The sequence below is a fragment of the Cavia porcellus genome, unplaced genomic scaffold, assembly GCF_034190915.1.
Source record: "Cavia porcellus strain 051 isolate PalLab524CR breed Dunkin Hartley unplaced genomic scaffold, mCavPor4.1 scaffold_372, whole genome shotgun sequence".
Taxonomy (NCBI): Eukaryota; Metazoa; Chordata; class Mammalia; order Rodentia; family Caviidae; genus Cavia; species Cavia porcellus.
Genome location: NW_026947855.1, coordinates 6,071 through 12,500, shown reverse-complemented (window position 1 = coordinate 12,500; position 6,430 = coordinate 6,071).

Below are 6,430 nucleotides of genomic sequence, written 5' to 3'. Positions count from 1 at the left end.
CCCCAATATCTGCTCAGGCAAGTCCCTTGGCCTCCACCTTGCCCCCACGTGATGTCCCCCATGACCCTGGCTGGCTGGCTGGCTGGCAGTCATTGTCCTGTTCCATCCCCCTCTCCTGTATGCTGAACAGCATTGATTTTATATATATATATATATATATATATATATATATATATATATATGCTTAAAGGTGATAAAGATGATAAGTCAGATGTTCAGATGTAGGTTTTGCTGGGTAGGTACCAGCTTCTTCACTTGGGCATGCCCCAGCCCCATGTGATGGGATGTCTTTACTACCACCACCACCATGGTAAGTTAAGGACAACAAGCAACACCAAGGAGAATGACGACAACAGTGGGTGTTGTGTGTGGCGGTGAAGGCTTAGAATCCTAACCTAAAACTCAAAGACAAGGAGAAAACCGAGTTCGTCACAAAGATTTGACTTTTTTGCAGATTTGAGCCCAGCCTGCCAGAGGAATTATTCAGTGGTTTACGGAGACACTGTCAGGACATTCTGAAGATAAAACTAAAGACAGGCGGGGCAGGTAGGGCAGGTGGGGCAGGATGGGCGGGGGAGTGAAGCACCAGCTTTGTCAAAGAAGAGACCTTAGTTGTCGTCTCCAACATTAATTAAAATGAGAGAAGTAAGGAAAACCAAGACAGACCAACAGATGGGGCCGTCCTTTCCCAGCGTGTGGCTCACACCAGATCACATAAAGACAACCACTGTGGAAGCAGAGCCAATGTCAGGTGGGATCCGGTGCGCCCTCACCTCCTCTCAGTGCGTGGCCTGGCCTGCCTCGGAAGTGGCCAGCTGGCCCTGGTTGAAAGGCGAGAAGGGAGGAAAGAAGGAAGCAAGCCTGGCACATCTTGGTGGGCTCCACCGTTCAAAGACTTTCTTCACATCAAGTTGTCACCAGGGACTTAGCTCAGTATTGTAAGCTCTTGCAGCCTAGGAAACAGGAAACGTGAGATCATGGGTTCAATCCCCAGTACCACAAAAACAAAGAAATAAATAAAACAAAATTTAAAAACAAGGAAGTTAAGCTGGGCGAGGTGGCTCACACCTGTTATCCCAGCACTTGGGAGGCTGAGGAAGGAGGAGCCTTGTCAGTTCGAGATCAGCCTAGGCTACAAAGTGAGCTCGAGGCCAGCCAGAACTGCATATAGAGACTCCCCCCCCCCAAGATGCAAAAATAATAAAGTTAAATCAAGTCGTTGACAGACGGACAGACTGACCGACTGACCCATGGCTGCCACTATACAAGGTACAGTAGTCAGTTCAGTGTGGCTAAAGGTACGTCTTTCAAAAATAAAAAATGATAAAAGGATCCCCTGTACCAAAAACAAACAAGCAAACAAAATTACGCGGTTCGCAGTCCTCTGAAGGTTCGCGGCAGAATCCTCTAAGGCTCTTGCCACCCATGGCAGCAGTTATTACTGATGATGGGATAGAAATGAATCCTGCACAGGCTGCCAGAAATCCTTTCCTAAAGTGTGGTTCCATTTGAAACAGCGAGTGATGGGGCTCGAGTACTGCGGTGTGGGGTTGGGTGAGTGTGGTATGTATGGCTGTAATCCCAACCCTCACTAGGGAGTTGGAGGCCAAGGATGATGAGACACTGAATTGGAGAAAGCCAGGGTCTCAAAATAAGCTCAGTCAGCCTAAGTCTGTGAACCTTCCCTCGAGGTTGTGTCAGAAGTTCTTAGCCAGAAGCTGGGTTGGAGTGGCACGTGCCTGTGATCCCCCACCCAGGAGGCCTGAGGCAATCCCATTACTGTGACTTCGGGACAAACCTGGGCCATGTATTGAGTTTGAGGCTGACCTGAACTAAGTGGTGAGACCCTATTGCCAACACCAACTGCCAACAGCCACAACTATATAAACAACAGAAACGTGTGTACACACACACACACACACACACACACACACACACACACACAAACACCCGGAGAGGGGTTCTAGTACAGATGGTGAATAGATAACAGCAGGCTACAGAGGCTCTCTGAGGTAGTCAACTTAGACTCCAAAATTAATACAGCATGGGGAGTCCCAAACAGAGGGAGATGGATCCACCTGACCCAGGCACAAGCTGAGAGAAACCCATTAAACATACAGTCCCGGTGCTACCATTGGAACAGCTAAAGGCTCGGTGCTCCCGCTGCAGTGCTTGAACTCGCACAGCCGAGACTTACTGAGCTACCAAAAGCCCACCGCTTCAAACTCACTGGAGATGCACTGACACTGAGTTTGGGGGTCAGCGTGCCGAATGGAGAGCTGGGCTGGTGGGGAACCTGCATTGACCTTCGGTGAGTGACGGGAATAAAACCAATCCACAGAAAAAGGGACTCCAACAGACGACATTCATTCTGGGGCTGGGCAGGGCAGACTGGTGAGAACAAGGAACAGCAGTGAGTTCAGTCAGCTGCTCCCTTCTCAAGCAGGATTGGTGGGGTGAGCTTGACCTGGGTCGTGCCCTGGGCTGAGATCCAATAGGTTACCCCAAACCAAGTACCTACACCTGGCAGCGCACCCTAATGCAGTGAGGTGCTCAGCAGGTTCATTAACCCAGAGAGGAGGGCCCTGCATATGCTGCCCCTGTTTGTACCTCCATAGTACACTGTAATGGGCAGGAGCACCTAGTCAGTGCGCTTCAGGCGAACTAACTGTAACCAACAAAGAAAGAAACTGGGTGGGGCCTCCTATATACACCTGTATGAAAGGAACAAAAAATATGAGAAGAGGAAGCAATAAGAAAAGGTCCCCAGCCCTGAGAACATTGATACAGAAAAGGTAAATGCAAAGGAGATTGAGGATGGCAAACACAATATCAGACATGGCACCAGTGGACATAAAGTGATATCTTTGGGACCTCATAGACGAGTTCAAAAGTGAAATATTGAACCAAGTAAAGCAAGACTTAAATAGAATAATAAAACAAATGCTAAGCATCTCTCAAAAAGACACAGATGGAAGAATGGAGAAACAAAAAGGTGGGGGGGAACCATTTGACGGAGAATATAGACAAAACAGAATACATCAAGCAGATCCAAAGAGATTACCAGGAAATTAAAAGCTCCATTGAAAGCTGGCAAAACTGCTTGAAAGAAACTAAGGATAGATTCTCCAAACTGACTGGAGGACAGGTTTGTAATGTGGGGTCATGAAAGGAAAAATTTCTTAAAAATAACAAGGAAACAAGCAGTAACAATACAAAGGCTAGAAGACGACAAGTGGATCTATAATTTAAGAATAAAGAATGTGAATGAAGAAGCAGGGGTACAAACAAAGGAACTGCAAAGGCTATTCACAGAAATAATTACGGAAAACTCCCCAAACATGGGAAAAGGAAATGCTATTCAGATGTATGAGGCTTACAGAACTCCAGCCACCTACAACCAAAACAGAACTACACCCAGGCATTTAGTAATCAAGATCTGTCCCAGTTTGTATACAAGCATTAGCTCTGAGGGCACAGACAGGTATCCCCAAAATATCACGATATAGCACAGCGACCATCTTTAATTTCCTATTAACTTAATCTGTATCCCTGTATAACTTATACTGGTATATCATGACTGACCTTAGTTAAACCTGATTTGTTTGATGGCTGTTTGTTATTGACAGATTTTATTCAAAACTATTAAGGTTGATAGTATGAACTCTGCAAGTTTAGACATCTACATTGAAAATGACAACGAAGGGGCTGGGGATTTAGCTCAGGGGCATAAGCACCTGCCTTGCAAGCAGGCAGTCATGAGTTCGATCCCTGGTACTGATAAAAACGAAAAAGACATATAAATAAATAAATAGATAAATAAAATAAAATAAAAAAGAAAATGACAATGACTCACTAAGATACCCATTCTAGGTTGGTTACTACCTGTTTTTGTAGTTCTACATTATCTACAAAGTTGTATTTCTATTAATACTGTTATGTACTTATATATTCAATAATACTATATCTGATGATATAGCCAATTCTATGGATGACAACAAGAGACAACATAGTAACCATGATAGAACTCCTTGTACAGCAGTTTTATATGTCTTTTTAGTTTTATGTGTCTATAGGAATATGTTTTGTTCTGTCCTGCTTTGTTCTGCTTCTCCCTCTAATATAGAGAGGATAGAAATACACGTCAAGACTCATGTTTGTGTAAAACCTATAAACAGTTTGAGAGAACTGATCTTATGACACATGATGAAATGAACAAACGCTTTGAAGGAAAAAAAGGCACTACAGCACCCAGTGCTGACTCTGGCGGGTCATGGTGTGAAATTCAGCAATACTATTATTCTCTGTTCAGAGTGATTTTAATCTGCTTTGGTTTGTTAAATCTCAACATAAATGCAGATATGAATAAATGCATGTATGTTAAGAGTATAGGATTGATAACCACATTACTAAGATTTTATTAGATAGTTGAACAGAATTATTTCCAGTCTCGCTGTTTGAATTCCCATTAATATGTTCCACTCTTGTGTCTTGAACAACTATTTGTAAGAGGACAATATGTAAACATCAACAAGTGATTTATTACTGTTTATTTTTTTCCATTGAAAGTATGTATTATTTCGACCGTTTTCTGTTTCGTTTTGTCTTTCTTTAAATAAAAATTTAAAAATAAACACCCAGAGAAACACAAAGGTGTTAGCGTCTCTTACTTGGAATGTAAAATTATCTTTCACGATACCCATGGCTATTTTTGCAGCCATGAACAGAGGAGTCGCAATCGGACACGTAACAACAATGAAAACATTGAGAGTGAATGAATGAAACTTGAACGGTGACTCTTCTGCGTGTCCCTTTTCATTCTCTGGTACTCTTCACGTGAACAGGGAATGGGGAATGGTGACGGACGGACGAACCAACAGACAGTACCACCGCCGGCATGGAAGGTTTTATGTTGCTCGACCCACACCTCTTGACACAAGTAGGGAATTCATTTACTTATCTGTGGCGAATGGGTCCTGCAAAGTGTGCTCCACCACTGCGGGCGGGGGGGGGGGAGGGCTCCCCAGGCCCCCCCTTCCGATGACTGTTTGTGAGAGCCTATGGGAGACTAAGATTTCCTAGATAGCTACATATCACGTGGCTGTCCTTTAAGGGTTTCTGTTGGGTTGCCATTGGTTGTTGTTGTTGTTATTGTAGTGGTTGTTGTTGTTGTTGTTGTTGTTGTTGTTGTTGTTATTGTAGTAGTTGTGCTTCACTTTTGGTTTCTTTTTGGGGGAGTATATTGTTTTGTTTGCACTGGGGATTGAACTCGTGACCTCGTGCTTACCATACAGGCGCTTATGCCACTGACTGGGCTAAATCCCCAGCTGTGCTTCAGTTTTAGGTAAAAGAGAAAGTAGTAGTAATAGTAGTAGTAGTAGTAATAGTGGTAGTAGTAGCAGCAGCAGCAGCAGCAGCAGCAGCAGCATCGTGGCTCTAGGGCAGGTGGGGCTGTGCCACCTCCATCCCCACCCCCTTGGGGACGGGAGGGTGGGGGTCACCAGAGCTCAGAAGAGAAAAACTCACCATAATTTGCAGAGAAAGAACAAACAAACAATTAAAAAAAAAACAGTAAGCAAAACTAAAAACAGAACAACTTGCAGAGCATCCCGAGAGGGGACTGTATGGGTGAGGGGGATTGTGGATGCTCACTCTATCTTGTTAATTGAAAAGAGAAAGAAAAAGGAAAGGAAAACAGTAAAATCAAACCTATTCAAACAGGATATGGTGTTGCAGGCCTAGAATGCCAGCACTGGGAGGGTGGGGTGGGGGTTGGGTGGGGCGGGGCAGGGCGGGGCCGGGGCGGGGTGGGGTGGGGCGGTGGGGGGAGGAATCATCAGGAGTTCAAGGCCAACCTGGGCTACTTTGTGAGTTTAAGGGTAGCCGGAACTGCGTAGAGAGGCTCGTCTCAAAAAAAGGAAACTAAATAAATGGAATATCTGAAGGAATATGACGTTTATAGCTTACTACATAACGAACATTTGTAAGCAAATATTGAATGTCTCCTAATTTATTGTCTATCCTTATACCTTATAAAACCAACAGACTGTGTTTTGCACTATCCCAGAGGTTTACTTGTCTGGATTGAAAAGTACATATCAGTGCTCACCATCAGAGGGCAGTGACACGCTACTTTGCAAATGACCCATTCGGCTCTCTGATGGAAGGTCTGTGTGATCACAAAGTGAAACCGAGAATCTGGAGTTAGAGATTTGGCCCAGTTTCACTCCCGTTATCACCGCCATACCATGCCCGGAATATAAGGAGAAGCTGAGTAAGTTACAGAGAGGGGTGATCTATTTGTCCAAACTTCATAAGCATTTTTCTTCTTTTCTATTTATTGAAGAGTAGTTATAACATCAATACAGATGTGAAACTGTCAAGATGTATACGTGTGGAAGAGAGAAGAGAAACATGACTGTCAAAGAAA